This window comes from Manis javanica, chromosome 16, assembly GCF_040802235.1.
Source record: "Manis javanica isolate MJ-LG chromosome 16, MJ_LKY, whole genome shotgun sequence".
NCBI classification, from domain to species: domain Eukaryota; kingdom Metazoa; phylum Chordata; class Mammalia; order Pholidota; family Manidae; genus Manis; species Manis javanica.
In genome coordinates, this window is record NC_133171.1 from 21,788,766 (window position 1) to 21,809,465 (window position 20,700).

Consider the following 20,700-nt stretch of genomic DNA (forward strand, 5'->3'; position numbering starts at 1 on the left):
GTTTAGGTTGACAGTTTTCCTCAACTCATTGAGCGTCACTGCGTATTTTTTCACATTTTTAGCAGCTGGTGAGAAATATTTCTATGTAGATGACCCATCTCTCAACCTGACACCTTTAAGGTCTTCTCATCTCCCTGACGTTCTTTGGGTCGTTACAGCACCTGGGATTTGCTGCTTCCATTTGGTTCCTTGGAGCGAGCTTTCAGTTTGGGAAAATCCTCAGCCATCCCGGCTTTGCCCGACTTCTCGTGCACCTGTCAGGCACGTGGGGGCTCCTCAGCTGACCACCGTGTCTCTTACCCTCTCTTAGACACTGTTGGTTTCTTGATTGCTCCTTGTTGCATTCTGGGCTAATTGCTCAGTAGCCTTTGACAGCTCGCTATTCTACTGTCCCTGGTCTAGAGTTAATGTTTTGAGGTTTTTTATTTCAATGAACCTACTTCATTTTCAGAATTTGTAGTTTAAAAACAAATTCAGCCATCAGTTGATTTTCGCCAAAGTCCAGGCCTTCTTGGCCAATGCTCTGTCCCTACCCAGTCATCAGGTGTTCAGGGACCCACGTGCCTGCTGACTTGCCCTCAGACCAGCTCTCGTGGTTCTCCAGGCTCCCCGGAACCCCAGCTGTGCCTTCTATCTGCCACCGTGTGTGGCCCCTGGCCCTTTCCTGGCTCAACTCAGCACATCCCACCAGGTGCTGAAGAAGCCTCAGGTACATGAGTAAGACCTTTTTATTTGGTCATGGTTCTGTGTCCTATTCAGGGTTCCAGTCGGATCAGCATAAGCCCACTCTGTCGTGGGGAGTGAGGCCGGAACCCCTCACACCCATCTGACTCACGTCATGCTTCGCATCAGTCCACTAGAATGTCGAGGTGCACCTGAGAACATAGAGGTACATCCCCAATCCTATTTCCCCCTTTTAACTCCTCACAACCACTGGGGCGGAAGCTTCCGGCTTCTGTTTAATCCCCTTGTGCCATGCCCTCCTTCCTGTCTCCAACCTCTTGGCTGAGTGTTAATGGTGGACCGGAAGTAGGACAAGAGAGCCTGAAATGGTATGTCTTCCCAAAATAGTGTACCTGTTACTTTCTGCAGCAAAAACAAATGACAGGAGCAGGGAATCTGGGTGTGTGCAAATGTGCTCATGTTTAAGGCTCCATTGAGTATAATTTCATATTTGATAATTCAGAAGATTCTTTAAAATCTTAAATCATTTGTTGCATAACGCCTGTGCAGCAGTCTGTCAAATGCTCTCCAACGTGCGCATGGCGCTTTGAGTAGGCGTCACTGTCACCTGTCATTCATGGATGGACAGACGGAGCCACTGTGGTCACCCGAGCTCTGAGGCCCAGAGCCAACACTCGGGCGCCGTCCTGACCTGCACTCCGGGCAGAGGTCGGGGCTCCTGGCTGAGCTGCTGCGTGAGGACACTGCAGGAGTAGCCAGCTTCGCCGGGCTGTGACTGTTCGCGCTTGGAGCCTTAGGTGTGTCTGCATGGTGGCATCAGTATGGTCAGCCCTGCTTCTCGAGGCCACCTTTTCAAGTCTCCTTTTCAGTAATTTGTGTCCAAAGAAACATTAAGTCAGTGTTCAGACAGTGACCTCTCTGTCAGGTTGCTCTCCCTGACCCGTGCATGAAGAATACTGAAAATAACATCATTAACATTGGCTTTTTATTTAACAGCAGCAGCTATATGCTGCTGCTTCACATGCCTGTACGTTACAAGGGAGGGCGCTCTGGGTTGTAATCCACCAAGTGGACTGACCCCTCGACAGCAGAGGGTCTGGTCTGTGGCCAGAGGGTCGAGTTTGTAGCCAAGGAAGGGAGCAAGCCGAGTGGCCCACGAGGGGCTGTCTTCACACGCTGAGACTTTCAGATCCCCTCCCCGGCGCAGCTGACTGGTGTAGCTCAAGGCCCCATGCTGTGCAGGGAGCAGAAAAGAGCTCTTTCCCTTCATGATGGAGAAGGCTGCGTGGAGGAGAAGAAAGTAGTTGGTTGACTTGGGAAACAGGAGAGCAGCATGGACCTGGGAGTCTTGGAAAGAGAAGTGATAGGGCAAGAGGCAGCCCTAAGGAAGAAGAGATGCTGTGTCATTTGCCTTGAAGAAAAGCTTTTGTCTCTATTGAAGACTTAATATTTCCTGACCTGTGTTTTACATGTTGTTTATAATCTGACTTTTAAGTTCAGCATTACTTTGTGGATTATCCATGCATTCACACAGCCTAAAATCCTAATGGATTTTTAATACCATTGCATAATAGTTACATAGTGTAAGTCCGGGGAGAGGAAATCCTGGGGGCAAAATACCTCTAAAAACAAATCAGTCAAAGGGAGAAATAAAGTTTGTGTGTATTGCTCACAAACTGCAGTCCCTTCCCTGATCTCTTTCCTGCTGTAGCAGAAGCCAAAAACCACCCCTCCCCTCACCTCTTGGTACAGATAAGCCCTCCTTGCCCAGGTAATTACCCATTGACATGGAGATGAACTTCTCTCCACCCCTGAGGAATGATGGGAATGCACTAAAGCCATACTCCTTTCCACCTCTGAATGCCTATTGATACGCAGATATACTAAAGCAAGGCGATATATTCTGGAAATGTTACAATTTTACCCACACATAGTTTACTTAAACATTTCTCTATTATTTAACTGATCATGTGAGTTGTTTCCAGGTATCCCACATCAGAAATTGTACAAATACCGTATTTTACAGTCTTCCTTTGAGTCCTGGTTTCAAAATTGGAAGTACTGGGTCACTATGTGATTAGTCCTATCTGTCTTTCTCATATTGCCAGGTGTTCTTTGAAAATATATTGATTTACAGTACCACCAGCCCCATGAAACAGTGGGTTTTATGATCTTTTAAAGTTTTTTTTCTCATTTTATCAGATGAAGCATTACTATATGGCTGTTTTATTTTGCCAAGCCTAACGTTGTGCCAAATGTCTGTTGTTTGTAGTTTTTTCTCACAGGAACTCTATTCACATCTTCTATCCCTTTGAGTCATAGAGATTGGGTTTTCACCTTCCAGCTTTGTATAGTTGCACAATGTGTTAAATAGTTTAATTTTCTAATTAGTTTTATCATTTTCATCTTATTTATTACATCTTTAGGCAAGTAAAAATATATTGGGATATGCAGTGTGTTGTAAATCTAAGTACCTCTTCCCTACAGCTGTACGTGCCTTTATGTGGCTTATAAAGGCATGGGTTTGAGCTGTCAGGAGCGGGCAGGCGCAGCCCAGGGGCTGGATCAAAGGCAGGAGGCACGTGAGCCGGGGTGGCAGGCTGGGAGTGTGGTAGAAGTGCTGGAGCCGGTACTGGAAAAGTGGCAGTCTGTGGCGAATTTGACAGATCATGTCGAGAATGAGCCTGAAATAAAAGCAGGGCACAGGCACTGCTCCCGTCATGTGCCCGAGCAGAGGCGATGTTCTGCTCACTGGCCTTGTCCAGCTCTGATCTCTTCTTTAGGCCCAAGGGCCAAAATCACCCAGGGAGGCTCCGGCGTCTCTTCCTTCTGTAGTGTAAGAAGATGAGTTTGTCTTCCTCTGGCTGTTTTCATCAGAAAGTTCTTAGATGTGAAGATGGCAAGAAATGCTTCTTCCGGTCAGGCCGACCAGCTGACCTACGGACCAGGCATGGCTTCGGGAGCCCATGTTCTTGTAAGTGTGGCACAGCTCCTGCTGACCACTTTGCTGCCCCCTTAGAAAGAGTGTTTGAAACATTTAAGTATTCTAAGAGGCAGAGTCTGCACAGGTAGCAGTAATTAGGGAAATCTGAGTTCATCCTCAGCAAATACTCTCAAGTGTCTACGGTCTGTTAGTAGTCACACTCGTGTGCTAGAGGCAGAGCAGCGAGTGCAGACAGCAGGTGTCGGGCATTCACTTCTGGAACGGGTTCAAGAGAAGGCGGTCGCACACTGAGAATGTGCAGACCCCCGGGAGCTGGAGCGTCGCTTCTGTGTGCTTACTTTTGGACTACCTACAACAGTCCTGCTGTTTGAAATTCTCTTTGTAGCCTCATTTCCTGTTAACCCGCACTACCTTTTAAAACAAAAAGATTTCCTGAAAAATACCAATCTCAACAGTCTCTCTAAATTTTCTAAACTTCTAAATCAGAAGATTGGTGAACTTTGTGCCCTATTTAAATCTTTAAACATATGCACTTGGTGGATAAGTAAATATGCTTATTTTCTTAGAGGTAAAAGGAGGTCTTTCTGGCCGACTGCCTGCAATGGGTGGCCTTCCTCTTCTCTAACTGACAGGGCAGGAACCCCTGCTGCTCTGGTTTCTGTGCCACCGCTTCATCCCTTTGGAGTGACTCAGAAGCCTTAGTCCCGTTCCTAAGGAGCAGGAGTCAGGCTGGGACGCGTCCTCACAGCCCCAGCTGCATCTCAGGAGTAGACTGTGGCTTGGGTCGAGCCTGAATTCATCTTTCTCTCCTCTTCTGCCCTTAGGGGGAGAGGCTGATTCTCCGAACAGTGTGCCTGCAGCTCTGGGAGCACTTCCTCCCAGGTTCGTGGTGCCAGGGCGGGTGGGCTGCGACTGTGCTCACCAGAGAGCGTAGTGGGGCCCTGCGTTACAGTCCTGCAACGAAGGGAGAGACTCAGAATGAGATTTTAGCCATCAGCTTTGTTGTGTATGTGTATGATCACCAAAACTCTTCATGTCCCTTGTAGCCCAGCAGATGGTGTGCCCGATTGTCGGCGGTGAGTACCCAGAACCCTGTGGTGTTGATTCTCTGAGAGCACATTCCCTCTCTTCTGAGCAGCAGAAGAGTAAGGGGCATTCCTGTGCGTTTCTTTATTTCCTTTTGGAAATTACGTGGGTGACAGTTTCCGGTCAGTATGACCAGGGCTGCCCAGCAGTTCGCCTGGTCTGCCATCCGGGTGTGCACTGTGGTCGGCTCGTTGCGCAGGTGTGAGCCCAGGGGCTGTTTGACACAGAAGCGTGTGCAACAGAGCCCTGGACTGCGATTCAGATTCTCCCTCCGCAACTCATATTGTGGTCAGACTGTCCTGACAGTTGTCTGAATCCATAGGTTTTAGCCTCATCTCACTTTAGAACTCAAGAATCCTTGTAAAGGCAGTGACCCCACTTTACCACCTGGGGTCTCCCCGTGGACAGGCCCAGGCAGGGGCCAGTGGTAAGGGCAGATCCTGGAAGTTGGGTGCAGGGCGGTGCCCCAGCCCTTCACCACGCTGAGCTTCCTGATGCCTGGTTGGCCTACCAGCTCTTGCCTGCCAGGACCGGCCAGCCTGACTCCCTGCGGGAGGACTTAAAAGTCCAGCCCACACTGCCTGCTGGCGTCTTGGCAGGTGTCTCCCCACACGGTCACTGCAGCTGGTTCATTTCAGGGAAGCGTGGTTTTACCCTCAGCACTGGCCTGGCGCAGAGCAGGGGTCAGCCAGAAAGGGCAGAGGGCCTGTTATGTGCTCAGACGCATAGCCGAGGTCGGCCTGGGTGAGCCAGAGTGAGTCCCCACCCGAGGAAGTGATCTCAGAGTTACCGGGAGGGTGGAGCTGATGGCGTAGTTGTGGGGTCCACGCTAATCCCAGTTCCACACAAACCCCTCCAGGGGGTGTGCTCTGCCTGGTAACTCACCATGGCTCAGAAGCTAGCTTTTAACTCTTCTCAGACTCACCTGTAGACTGTACTGAAAGCCATTGTATCCATGGCTGTCCAGCCCATTAATGGAGGTGACTTTGTGCCAAATAAAACCCAAAATTTAAAACAAACCTTTTCCTGAGCACCAGGAACCAGCATCATCAGCTTCATCCACAAAGGCCGCTGTCTGCAGTGCTGACCCAGAGCCTCCCTGAGGTCAGAGGGCTGCAGACCGCCAGGCCTCCCCATTCCCAGCACCATCTACTGTTTGAATGCTGAGTCGGGGAAAGGTCTGCCTCACAGAAAATAATATAAAAGGAAATTATTTGCTGTAGGTTGAGAAAACAATTATATGTTAATATAATATATCAAAGCCCAAAACAACAAAAGTTCTAAAATCCTGAGAATTCAAGATCCATGGAAGCTGCTGTGTTTGGGGAGCACCATGCAGCCCTGGGGTGGTAAGAAGATGGATAAAAACATTCCTTATTTTTCAAGCTCAATTTCCTTTTTTTATCTGCAAGATCGTGTATAACAGTCAACCTTCTGGAATTACACTGTCTACAATTTTACTTTATACCCTTGAGGAATAGGGCCAGTTTCTGTATGAACCTGACCACCTAGAGGCTGGGGAAGAACATGTATTTTTCTCCACAGGGAGGACCCTGGCCAGTGTTTTCTATTTAAAAATCATTCTCCCTAGTGCCAGGAGAGTTGCACACTTTTATCTAGCTTGATGAGAGAAATGTTTGCCGTAAAATAGCTATAGAAAACCAGAGGTTTAAACTGGTTATCGCTGTGTGCCACCCGGCCTCAGGGCCCTGGGAAGCAGGCCAGGGTGAAGCGTTCTGTGGGTGGACCGTGGCCACAGGGCAGGCGGGTGCTGCTCACAGGAACGGGCAGAGAACCACGGGAGGTGAGAGAGAAGCAGTTGCCTCACAGGCTCTTTGGCTAATAAGGTCTACAAAAAAACCTTAAACTTCGGGAGCTAACAGTGGACATTTTATCACTGTCATCATTGTTCTTAACGCAAAGCTCTAGGGGCAGACGAGCCTGGTGTCTGGGTGGGCCGGACAGCCTCTCACCTTGGGCCAGCCTTGGGAGGGTTGGCAGCCGGCGGAGGCTTGGCTGCAGAACTGACCCATGTCACAGGTGGAGGATTTGGAACAATGTTCAGACATTTGGCAGGGTGCCAGTCATCCTCACCCGTGGGCCTGGTCTGTGGTTGGGCTGTTGGGAAGGCGGGTGACCGGATTCAGGGAGCCATTTGGCCCAGGGCCTGAGTCATTCCTCTGGCTTTGGGTTGTGATGAGAGGAAGCTCAGAGACATCAGAGAGAGATGTTAACCTTGTTCCCGGGGCTCTTCTGGACCAGGAAATAACAAGTCGGCTTTTATGTCCCACCTGCCGTCTGCTGGAGAACCCAGGATGTAGGTAGTTGTGAAACGCGAGAACCTCCTGCTGTTTCCTGGTGCTGAAAATAGAATGAGATGCCTTTTAAATGAACAAAATCATAGTCAGAACCGGCTGCCGTCTTTGCAGTCTTGTAGGCTCCTTTATGCTGGGGACCAGCTCTTTCAGTATTTGTATAATTTACCTTTGCAGAAACCTGCTCCAACAAAACCTGAACCTAAACCGAGGAAAACACCTAAGGTAAAGGCACCCCTTCCCCACTCAGCGGTCAGGCTTCCTCAAAAGGCATAAAGCCGCGCTCTGCTCTCCCGAATGTGAGTTCCATTTCATCAGTAAAGCAGAGGAAGTCTGGGCTCGTGGCCCTGAGAGACCTCAGTCCAAGGCGGGTTTGGAGGCGGCCTCACTAACATCAGAGTGCCCGGCGCGGGCAGCAGGCGGGCTGGGCCCCGTCGGCACTGCTCCAGCGGCTCGGTCGGGTCGGGCTCCCGCCTCACACCCTGGTCCCGGTAGGCCAGCCTGACCAGATGAGCCGCCAGGAGGCTGTCCCTGCGAGTGTTTCCCAGCCTCGTGCTGTGCCAGGCCCTGTGCTGGAGCTTCACTCCACGTGAGCACCGCCTCAGTGCCGTGTCCTGGGCTGGCGCATTTGCAGGTGAGGAAACCAAGGCACAGACTTCCTGAAAACTTACCAGGTGACTTTTCTGACCTTGACCTTCAAAGCGTGTCCCTTGTTGTCAACTGGTGAAGCAGAACTCACTTCTGTGACTCAGTCTTAAAATCAGGAACTTTGTGTCATCTGGGGCTTCAGCCCTCCAGCCACTCAAGCCCCATGTCCCAGGTGAGCTATTTCACTCCCCAGCTTCCGCCTCGTCCTCCGCACTGCGCTGCCCCTTCACGACAGAACCACTCTTGCTGGAGCGAGTGGAGGGTCATGCTTCCCGGGGGAGGCCCCCTGGGCTCTCTGAGCACTGTTACGTGGTCGCCAAAGCTCAGCATGATCGGCTCCTGTTCCCCCTGAAAGCCACTGGGGGGACCGTGGTTGCTGGTGTGTAGACAGGGGCTCGCGGACTTTCACTGATAGCACCCCATCTAATGTACTCCCCCTCACCCCCCCATGCTTGAGTCCTGTTAGAAAGGAGCTGGACTGCAAATTAACAAAGGTGCCCAGTCAGGGAAGGAGGAGAAGCAAGAAGCTGGAGAGGCAGATGCTGCCCCGGCTGAGAATGGGGACACTAAAGCCTTAGGGGTGCTTCCTGTAAATACCTCCCGCTGCTGGAATCTGCGCCTAAACTGTTGTCCCACCCTTGCCGGCGGAAGTCCTGATGGCTCCGTATTCCCTGTGATGTAATTGCAGGTTCACATCTCTCGCTCAGCTGTTACTGCCTCAGTCTCCAGAGGTACCCCACCCTGCACACTGTCTGAAAGGGGCAGATTGAGACAGTGTAAGTCAAGGGTACAGTGGGAAGTTCTGCGCATTTGCAGTGCCGGGACTCAGGGCCACGCGCTGCCTTTGCTGTGAGCGGCGGGAGCCTGTTGGGCAGCAGGAGTAGTGTGAGAGGGGCACAGGGCTTGCCCGCTACTCCCTGCCTTGTTCTGCGCCAGAGCCAAAGGCTTTGCCTCAGCGGCTAGGAACACGTTCATGAGTCTGTGTGGCTGGGTGGACCTTCTGGCCTACAGGAATTTTAGTAGTAACTTTCTTTCCTTTTCCACAAATTCAGAAAACTGAGTCTGTAGATAACAAGGGAGAATGAATGCATGAAATATGGGGGTTGATTTTATATACCACTTTATATACCATATATATATGGGGGACAACTTTAAAAGCTACTTTTACCAAGTATTTTTAAATGCAGGTTTTTCAGAACTCTACTTGACATACAAAAATATATAACGATGGACATTTTACCTTCTTGTAGTCATGCTTTTTGAAATTTTCATCATCCTCAAGTAAAAAATACCAACTTAATATTGGAAGCTGAATGTAAAATCTAACATTCCATGCATTTGCTTTAAAAACTCAGTCCTGTGCACATGGGTGTTTTCACTGAGTATGTTTGTCTTCTTCACGCAGTTTTTCTAGAGCGATAATCGGTCCTTTTGTGCCTGGGTTTCATATGACTTTAATGAAACATGGAGAGTTGTGGCCACCTGCTGACTGTTTGTGGTTTAAAACAAAATGTTTTCTTGCCTGCAGAATACCTGCCTCTTATTATTGTCTTTACTAAATCCCAGCAGTGTTTCATTTTATCGTTGTAGATGTAAAGAATTTGTTCTCGATCTGCAAGGTCCTTGTTAGTATCCCAGATGTGATCTGGAAGCGGCCCCCAGTAAGCAGAGGGCAGGCAGAGACGTGACAAAGAGGCGGGCTGCCCCAGGTTGGTAGGCGGCAGGGTCCGTAGGCAAGGGACTTGCACATGAAGCTTGTCTTGGGCAGCTGCAGGCCAGTAGGTCCCCATACCACCTACCAGTCTTTAAAGCTCATACAGGGGCCTTAACCCCATGCCAGCTGGATGATCTCAGACCACAGCACTGTCTCAAGGCTTCGTCCTTGGGGCGGCCTCTGGGAGCAGGGAAGGCAGGGGGAGCCCACGCCCCAAGCACGGGGAGGGAGCGAGGAGCCTCCCCATTGCCAGCAGCCCACAGGTCAGCTGGTGGTCACATCCTGTCGATGGCCTCCCCCAGCGTCTCTACCGTCTGTGCCACGGTAGCGCCTCTAATAAGTCAAATACAATTGTTTCTTAATTGTCTGGCCTTTAAAAATGTTACTAATAAAATTATCATCAAGTAGCAGTATAGCAGAATGAGTTACATCTAATACACTTTCTGCCAGAAGCGGTCAGCAGTGATCACCATGGAATAAACCTTCAGAAAATGCGCTTTTTTGGAGTCCTCATAAACAGACAGTGCTGAGTCAGAGCTGGTGAGAAATCATGAACCAGGGCTCCTGCTTGAAAAGCTCCCACTTTCAAAGTAATTTATACTGAGATATTTTCCCACCTGTCGAGGACTTCGCAGCCTAGAAAGCTCTGCCCAGCATGACCATCATAGCCTGTCAGCCCAGGAAAGGGGCGGGCACGGGTGGTATTAGAGTACCTTTCTCAGCTAGGAAATAGGGACATGGAGTGTGTGTGACAAGTTCATGCCCGCAGGGGGAAGAAAACCAGGATCTGAAAGCGGTCTTTGAATTTTAAAGAGTGGCTGTGAGAGTCTGTTCATGCTGCTATAACAAAACACCATGACTAGGGAGGCTTACAAACAACAGAAACTTATTTCTCACAGTTCTGGAGGCAGAAGTCCAAGGTCGGGGAGCCGGCATGGTTTGCTGAGGGCGCTCTACTGGGTGGACGAGATCCGTGTGGTCACGTGGTGGGAGGGGCTGGGCAGCTCCTGGGCCTCTTAACAAGGCACTAACTGTCCATGAGGCTCCACCCTCACGACTGAAGCACCTCCCAAAGGTCTTCAAAGTGGGCATTTGAATTTCTTCCCAGAATTAGTATTTGTTTTCTGTTCTCTATTAAGGAGTGAGTGTTTTTGAAATCATTATTCACAATAACCATTGATGCATTGCTTCTGCTTCAAACACCCAAACATCAGAGACTGTGTAGGCCATTGGTATGTCTGTTAAAGCTTACGGACATCACAGTATTCCTAATACCATTGTCTTTGTGGGGGTTGGATTTCAACATAGGAACTTCGCGGGAACGGAAGTGCTCAGACCGTAGCAGTGTCCTTCTATTTCTGGATGGACTAGCAGTGCCAGGAACAGAGGAGCAATTTTATGTCTGGTTGTTTGTTTGTACTCCTGAGAAGTGTGGTGACTACATGAACATCCCAGGAAAGCCGGATTGTGGAGATTCCTTGTAGATGAAGATTTGAATTTTTAAGATGGAGAGTGGGGTCTGCCCTGCTCAGGGCCTTGTACAAAAGGTTGGTGTTCTTCAGGGCCTTAGTTTATATTTGGGGCTTGGAGTATAGCAGTCCATGTAATATCCCAAGTCTCTCCTTAACCCAGTGCAGATCTCAGCCATACACAGAGTGATCTTGTGCACAGCTTCCTCAGCTGCTGCTGATGAAATGTACCTGCATTTGCACTGGGACACTGAATGTGGGCAGCATTCATGCTGCAGCCACCTTCACCCCCAGGAAGAGGCGCTGGAAGCACATGGGCTGCTCTCATCAGTATGTTCAGTGTGCAGTTGGCACGCAGCTGAAGTGTGCTCACTGCCAGCTTCCCATTCAGATGTGCAGGGTGAACTCCGCAGATGAACTTGTTAAAAGGACAAAAGCTACGGTGAGTTTTTAAACAAGCAGACATTACGGTAGCACAAAGCACAGAGTTGGAGTCGTCCTTCCCCCATGTCCTATGGCCTGGAGGGGTGTGTGCGCACACACACACACAGGCACAGGCACATGCACGTGTAATTACAGCAAGGAGCCATTCTATACATGGAATTTACTTGGTAAATTATAGTTGGAGATGAAGGTGAAGATTATTTCCAGTGTTGCAGGGCTGCTGATGACGCCGCAGTAAACATTCTCGTCCAAAAAAGCTTTGCGAATGGCGCCCCCTGTGGTTGAGCGATGCTCTCATACATCACACTTGGTCCTGAATTCTTCCCGAGGCTGCCCCCTAGCAGAGCAGTGGGCTCTGAGCAGCGTGGTGGATGTGGAGAATTTACTATCAAGTGATATTTAAATATAAATTTTGTGAATTTGAATCAGGTAATGGCTTCTTAGGTCTGACACCAAACGCACAAGCACCCCAGTAGAAAGCTGACATCAAAAATTGAAAACTTCAAGTAAAGATACAAACCAAAGAATGGGAGAAAATACTTGCAAATCATAGATAAAGGTTTAGTATCCAGAATATAAAAATCTTCAACAATAAACGATTTTCAAAAACAATTTTAAAATCAAAGGATTCAAGTAAACATTTCTCCAAAAATGTGCCAATAGCCAATATGCAAATGAAGGGATGCTCAGCCTTACTAGTGTTGGGGAAATGTAAGGGAAATCAAAATCAGATACTATTTTACACGCACTAGGATGACAAAAAATGGAAAATACCTATGTCGGGAGGAAGTGGAGAAATTGGAGCCCTTAGGCAGTGCTGGTGGGAGTGTAAAATGGTGCGACCTTTTTGCAAAACAGGTTGAAAGCTCCTCAAAAAGCTGAAAGAGTTGGCCTGTGAGCCAGCACGTGTGCCTAGAGAACTGACACGATATTCACATGGTCTGTGCACGAGTGTTCATAGCAGCAGCATTTGAAATAGCCAAAAGGTGGAAGCAGTCTGATGTGCATTAACTGATGAGTGGACACACAAAATACAGCGTAGCCATGGAGGAAATATTTCCAGCCGTGAGGAGGAATGAAGTACTGGCAGATGGCCATGCGGATGAACCTTGGAGACCTGGGGCTAAGTGCAAGGGCAGTCATGAAACGCCCGTGTTGACATCTCTGAAACAGGCAAATTCAGCAGCAGAAGGATGTGTGGTTGCCAGAGCTGGAAGGAGGGAAGCGGGAGTGGCCAGTAACGGTTACAGAGTTTCTTTCTAGGGGCGATAACTCATTCTAGAGTAGTGACGGCTGCACATCCTTGTAAATGTACTAGAGCCCACAGACTTCTGTACTTTGAAAAAGTGTCTGTCCTAAAGGCTACTTGAAGCAAAGAACCTAGAATTGAGAGCCCAGGTGGTAACATCAGTTCTGCCTCTCAATTTTCACATCCTTAAAATAGAGAACTATCTGTTTGACAAAGCTGTTAGTATAAGTGAGAGTCGCCAGGCACCTAACGCAGCGCCCCCAATACAGTGGGTTTTCCGTAAGTGCGAATTGAACTGAAATGGGAGGAATACAAATGGGACTGTAGGCGTGCTCTGAGGAGTTTGTCATCAGCAGTCAGCCCTGGCCAGCAAGTCTCCTTTTGAGCAGTGAGAAAGGACTGGGCTTCTCTTAGAAAGATGGGGGAAAAGGGCAAGCTTGTGACCTTTGAGACCAGACTGCCTCCATGCAAACCCCACTGTTACTGTCGTTTGACCATGAGCGGATTATTCCGTTCTCTGACTCTGTGTCTTAGAGTTCTCATCTGTAAACATGGATAAAAATACTACGTACTTAATAAGGTGTTACAAGTGTAGTGTGGTGGTCAGTGTTGAGAGTAGTGTTAGTCGATGAGAGCTGGTGAGATGGTGGCTCTGTGAGTGGGGGGCGGCATCCGTTTTCCTGTTGCACAGTGGAGGCAAGCATATCAAATGCCGTCTTCAGTAGACGAGGAGAAGCCACGTGCAGTGGTGACCCTGCTGGGTCCGTCTCCAAATCAAGCTAATAGGGGTGTAACCCACACATTTAAACCACAATTCGGGCCAGTAATCTCTGAAATTAGTATAAAAACTGAACCATCTTTATTTCATTTAGTTTGTATTTAAGCTAAAGCCTTTTCAAACCCCAGTACTGTAACTTTAAGAATATTTTTCTGTTGGTTGTGGTCCTGTTCTTGTAACAATACTTGTTCAACCTGTATACTCTCATATTTGTGTTTAATTTAGACCCAACTTCATTTTTCTAGAAAAATATGCATGATCTGTAATGCCTGTCTTTCTAGATCACAAAGTATTTAACAGTTGAACTGGAAACATTTGCTTAGAAATAAATGCACCTGGACCAAGGCCCGAGTTCTGTCCAGCCAGGCCATCAACTCTGAAGGCGGGAGGAATTCCTGAGTCAGCTGCGATGTGCTTAGATTCCCCTTTACAGCAGGACAGTAGTTTCCCAGACTTACTGAATACAGCCAGTCTGAAAGAGCTGCCCCTTGAGAGGCTGTGAAGCTGGGCAGTGCCGTCTCACCATGGGGCCACGAACTGCCCATCCCCCGAGTCTCCCAGCTGGTGACACCAGTTCTTCTAGGGACATGTGGGACCAACTGATTCTTCCTCAGCAGACCTTCAAACATCTGAGGACACCTGCTACACCGCCTCAGAAACACCTCGGTTTCTCTGACCCATCCTTATGGGTTGTGGCCCTAGGACAACAGATCTTTTTAAAAAACAATATATTTAAATTAGTCTCATAAATTGAGATGTATGTACTCGAAATATGAGCTTTAATGGGACCTACTCTTGGGCCTATTTTACAGATAAGGAAAGTCGGGGGCAGAACTGACTTGCCCGGGGTTAACGGAGAGTAAATGCCAGAACAGATTGGAGCCTTCGCAGGCTCTCGGAGCTTGTTTACCCCGCTGATGAGGAAGCAGATCTGTATCGGGGGCCGGAGTGCGAACCGTGCCAGAGTGGGCGGGCCCAGGCTGAGGTGTAGGCTGCGTCCTGTCTCCCCCACTTTCTAACTGGTTGTGTGTCCTGCCAGACCTTCGGAATGAAGACCCTGAGGCACAGCAAGGCCCTGTGCTCCGAAAGAAAGATCTAGGGTTGTTTAATGCCAAACACTTTGTTTTCTAAGTCCATTAAGTGCCTAATTTTATAAAGGGGTCCAAGAGTTCTAACAGAGTGGGCTTTCTCATAGACGTTTCCTTTAGCCAAGTAATGTGAGCTCCACATTCTGTGACATTCCAGTTAATAGGAGGCTGCTGTATAATTTCAGTGGGATGGAAAAAATGCTTTAAAAGAGAGCAGCCCCACACCCCTTCCACTAATTGATAGTTGACAATAATCCAAACCTAAATGACATGTGCTTCAGAACTCAAAAACAGGAGTGGTAAAAATTTCAGGGCCATAAAGAAGCATATGGGGGAAGAAGGTGTAACAAGTGAAACTCCCATATTCTCTTCTGCAAAATGTAAAAGCTTCAATAGGAAAAGTCTAATTTTAGCAGCCCACAAACTTTAATGCAAGCACTTCAGTAGTTTTTCAAACCAGCTAGCTGAATATGCACTAAATTTCAATCAGATCGTCATAAAAGCTTCCAGACAATTGGGACTATATGGACTCCAGCCAGAAGTGTGGATGCTCTCTGCCGTAGTCTCTGCAGCCAGGCGTTTGCTCCGACTGTGTGAACTGATGTGTGGACAGTATCCTCACAGGTGGGGAGGGGCAACCCCTCAAAAAGCCTGAGGTAAGCAATCCCCTAGTGGGAGAAAATTTAGGCAATGCCAAGAGCACGTGAAAATGAGAAATCTGAGAGATTAAAACCCTGGTGCTGTTTTATTCTGCCTTGAGCCTGAAAGCCAAATGAATCTGTAAAAGGTTCTAGTTTGTGCCCTGTGCAATCCCTTACGTGGCTTATATTTCACCCAAAACAAAACAAAACAAAAATCCCACAACTCCAAACATTGTATCTTGAGATTATTGATTGCTCTCAACTCTACTATAGTCACTTTGAGTTTTCTTTGGTCATTAAACAGATTTTGTTCCAAAACGTAATTATGCACTGTCCTGAAACTTTATGTAGGAAAAAAAGAAAGCAAGACAAAAAAACACCGCCAAAGGAAAACAGGAAACAATGATTACATGTTTCCTCTTCTATAAAATACAAGTAATAAAAGTGCACATCTTGTAGGGTTGTGAGGATAATTGATGAATTAGTATGTTTAAGTATTTGAACAGTGCCTGGTACCTAGTGAGCTACACAACTCTGCTCAGTAAAAAACTGAACAAGCCAGAGGGACTTCGCAACCACACGTGGAATAAAGCGAGTGAGGAACCCCTGCCCATCCTCCTGTGTGGGCTGTTGAGCACCGTGAGGCGGCTCCGGAGGCAGAGTTGAGGTCCGGTGGGAAGAAAGTGTTCCCAGCAAGTCCTGGCTATGTGCACTGTCCTCTGGTTTATTTTCATTGTATGAGTTTTTTGATTCCTGCATACTGTGAAGTTTGCCGCGAGGAAAGAGGGTGCACTGGGACCTTGTGACCAGAACCCGTTCGGCCTGGAAGGATGGCGCCTTTGGCTGATTTGCATGCCAAGCCTTGGAGAGTCCGTTCCTGTTCCAGAAGCTGACAGGGGCTTTCTTGCAAGTCTTTCTGAACGGAATGAACAACGCTAAGCTCCGCAGAGTCCTGCCTCTGTGCCCCTAACTAGCCTGGAGAGCCTGGTGCGTGTGGAGAGCGAGGCCCTGCAGCCTCAAGCAGGACCAGTCCCAGAGCGGGCCGGGGACGCCAAGAGGTCGCAGGAAGAAGTCTGCAGAAAAGCTGCTCCCGTCTTTTGGCTGGTCCCACAGGCATGTGCATTTTGAACTATGGACCAAGCAAAATTATATTTATACCCAGAAAAAGGCTTTGTGTGCCCAGCCTGGTGAGCATAACATGTTACATCATTCATACTTTTGGACTTGAAAAAAAGAAAGGAAACTTTAAAGTGGTTCTGAGCTCTTTTCCATCTCTAAAGGTCAGAAGGTAATTACGGAAAATGGAAAATGGCATTAAGCAGTGGCAGGGGTTCCAGGTCAAATACAAGGAAGAGCTGCAGACCTCCTCAGCACATTTGTATGACATCTGATCAGACCCAGCCATTTTGCAAATAAATATTTCTTAACATCCCCTTTGCTATCCTGAACTAACAATGCTCATAGGTAATGTAACATATCTATTAGGCATAATTTTAAACACTTCACATATGTGGCTTTAACTGCAAAACAAACATGAATTTAAAAGAAAAGTAATTCATAATCTATGAATTTTGATATGTACATGTTTGTCAGGACTTCCCAAGACATATTGTGGAGTAGACAGATGCACAAAATAGATTTAATAAAAATAAGACATACTTAGTGAATCATCAACACACTTCCTTTATACTTGAAACTCTGACGTAGGGGATATGGTGGTACGTATGCAGGAATCACTGCTGGGCAGCAGCTACAGTTGTACTGGGGACTCAAGAGGCTATAAGTGGCATCGCAGGGGGAGGTAGGGCTTCCTGAAATGGTGCACACCACTTCTTAAATTTCTGCACCGAGCGCAAAGTTTAAAACTGAAAAAGGTATTAAGAATAGTTAGTGTGTGTTGAAACAGTTAGCTTCTAGGCTTGGAAACTTATAAACGGTGTTTTTTTATCTACACAAATGTCAAGTGGGACACGTGAAGCACATGAGAGAAGGTAGATTGTGAGGGGCCGTTCATGAGGATGTCCAGCACCCAGGAAGCTCTGGGAATTCCCTCCAGACCCCTCCCACCCACTTCCCCACTTCTGGTCAGCGTGACAACTAGTAACAAGTCTGCCAAAGACCAACACACCCTCTGAGGGTGTGGAACCACTCTAGGGCCTTGGTAACCTCTCCCTGAAGTCACGGTGCGCCCCCAGGGGAGGGGTCTGCGACCTTGTGTGGGGGTACAATGGAGTGCAGGGCTTGAGGTCATGATTTCCTTCCCCATATTTCTGCATCAAAGTTTCACTTTTTAATTTACTGTATTTTTTAAATCAGATGTTGTAAAAGTGGGTAGTGAATAACAGTTACCTGCCACATGTATTCCCCCCACACCCTCTCCCCAAAGGCATATGCTTTTGGGTGTTCCCTCTGGCATTTTGCGTTCATAATTCTTAATAGTGTGCTTTCCTCACTCTAGGGCTTGATTTTTTAAATTTATAATTGTATACTATATATAACAATTATTCAATTATACATTATATCATTATATATAATGTAAGTTTTATATTAAAATAATTTATAATAATAAATATTATCTGCTAGTTTTCAAATAGGGAATATAAACTTCCATACCACTTATGCAGCCTACATCAAAAGTAAGCTATTTCATGTAATGTTTCAGAATTTACAACTGAGTTTACATCATTTCGTGTGATTTCACAGGAGTTCCGAGGGATGTTAGTGTCACTCTCCTTTGTAGGATGTGACGCTGGAACTCAAGTAAGTGACATACCAAAGATCACTTCATAAAAGAGCAAAGGCAGGTCAGAGCCCGGAGTTTTGCTCTTCATACACGGAACCTTGCTTAAACAGTTAGAGTGTCCGTGGGGCTGTTTTCCTCAGATTCCCTTCTGGCAAAAACTCCTTCAAGGCCACATTGTAGCGGCACCTTCCTGCCCAAAATGTTGCTGACCCTTGCAGGACAGGTCTTTCCTCTGCATGTCCCCAGCCTCCAACACAGGACCCTTGATAACTGATAACTGTCCTCTTGATGCTGTTTGAAGTTGAGTGGCTTCCACTTCCAGTTTCTGTCCCCAGACCCCGTCCGGTCATCCTGCATTAGGAATGTGAAGAGGTCTGGGGCCTGCCGAGCACTGGGGGACACAGACAACCAGGCCAGAACGCATCGCCTGGTCCCAAGCCTCCCGTCTGGTGGATTGGAGCGCGGGAGGGGGGCTCTGAAACGGCCTAGAAGCAGCCATCAGAGGAGGGCGGCTGTGGAGATTGAGGTGCCCCCGAAGGATCGGCCAGAGCAGGCTGGGGTACTCATGGGGGACAGACTAGACTCGCCAACTGAAGGAGATCTTGAGAGGGGACGGAGTCAATGAAAGAAGAGGCCAATAAAGGAAAGTTCTTACAGAACAAAATAGAAAATGATTTTGGTGAACAGAAGTGATTTATAAGGCCAACAGGAGAAACGTACATGACTAGGGATGGGAAGTCATAACTTTTTGGTATTTCATGTGAAAAAATATTGAATAGCTTTAATGATAAGCAGTAGTATATCTTTGGCTTTATAGGTAGGTGGTCAAGGAGAAAGAGGGAGGGGAACAATTTAAAGAAGTAACATTCAGCAGTGACACGGTAGGAGAGCAAGATTCAGCTGTGAATTAGTAATGGGTACAGAGTTGAAGGGGTTCATGCAGTTATGAAATCAGGTGCTATTGAGAGGCTGTGAAGAAAAAGGGGACAGCTTTTGTGGGGGGTGAGTAAGGTGACAGCGATGGACAGCCAGTAGAAATGACAGTATACAGCGTCCAGCGTAGAGACGTCAGTGCTGTCCCAAGGTGCTGGACGATCACCTCTTTGCAGACACAAGTGCGAACGGGATCCTGAGCATGTACAGATTCACTGCGGAAATGTGAGTGGCCCAGTTCCCACCCCCTGCCTTTGGCTTTTTGAAGCCCTACACACTTATAATTCAAACCACATTTGTACACATAGAGCATTCCCAGGAGCAACTATAAGACTATTTAATACTTTTATGAATAATTTCTATTTCCTGTCTGGAAATATCATGAAAACCATCCATGGAGTAAATTTAGATTCTGGGCACAGAATCAAAGTTTTCAAATATATTCTCCCATGCTTTGGTGATTGAAATAAACAGGTACTTAACAGGAAAGAAAAACTTTTTCTAAATGCAACAGTGCAGTTCATGAACTGATTCTATGACATTTTCGCCCATAACTACTTTTCTTTTAGGCTTTGTTTCATTATTCGTATCTATTATTTGGGGGAAATACTGATAGACATGAAAAATACAGGACTCCTTTGTTATCTTCATACTTGGCAGTAATGTGTCAGCCAAATACTCTGGTTCAAAGAGAGCTGGCAATTCATGAAGAATACCAGTAATAGACATGATGGAACGACTTCATGCAGGTGCTAGGCCTTGATGCAAACCTGTTCTGATGCTCTGCAAAGAAGTTTTAGTGGGAAAACTAAAGCAATTTGCCTGTGGTCACATGGAACAACTCAATAGATTTGCAGTGCCAGGCACTGTGCTGAGCATTTTATACACCCTGTGAACCTTCAATCTTCATCATAAATATAAGGAGGCACTATTATTTTATGGATGAAGAAACAGAAATTTATGAATAATTCTTTCCCAGAGCTGAACATAAGGCTGTGAGAAGAAATTTACCAATCTGCCTAGTTCTTCTCTTCTAGGGGGTGCCAGCAGTTCTTCCCTGAGACAGACGATGAACATCAAGTTCTACAATGGTGTCAGTGTGAGAATGAATTATTGTAATTTCCAGAAAAAGCAACCTAGATAAACTCTTGTCAGAAAGCCATCATCATCATGATACCAAACGCCTGCCATCCCAAAAAGAAGCCACCCAATTTTCATTAGTGACATTGAATTGTAAAAACTCCGCATACGTGAGTGACCACTTTAGATTCAAAATATGGTCTCAATAAAAGCAACAGCACAGGTAACAATTCCTGTAGCTTCGATACAAAGCATGCATTAAAAGGGTAATTTAACCCAAAAACAAATTCAACATGAATTAAAGTCTTGAATGTGTAACTCCAGGGAGAGGAAATCCCAGGGCAAAATAGTAAGACCTGAAACCATAAAACTCCTGGAAGACAATGTAGGCAGTGGGGTCTTTGACATCAGTTTTAGCAATATTTTTTTGGCCCAGTCGTCTCAGGCAAGGGTGACAAAATGGGATTACATAGAACTGAAAAGCTTTTGCACAATAAAGGAAACCACCAGAAAAACAAAAAGGCAATCTACTGAATGAGAGAATATATTTACAAATAATATGTCTGATAAGGAGTTAATACCCAAAATATAGAAAGAACTTACAGAAGTTACTATTTTTAAAAAATCTATTACAAAATGGGCAGAGGACTTGAATAGACATTTTTCCAAAGAAGACACAGATGGCCAACAGGCACATGACAAGATGCTCCACATTGCTAGTCATCAGGGAAATGCAAATCAAAACCGCAATGAGGCATCACCTCATACCAGTCAGAATGGCCACCATCTAAAAGACAAGAAATAACAAGTATTGGTGAGGATGTGGAGAAAAGGAAGCCCCCCTACACTGTTGGTGGGAAAGCAAATTGGTACAGCCACTGTGG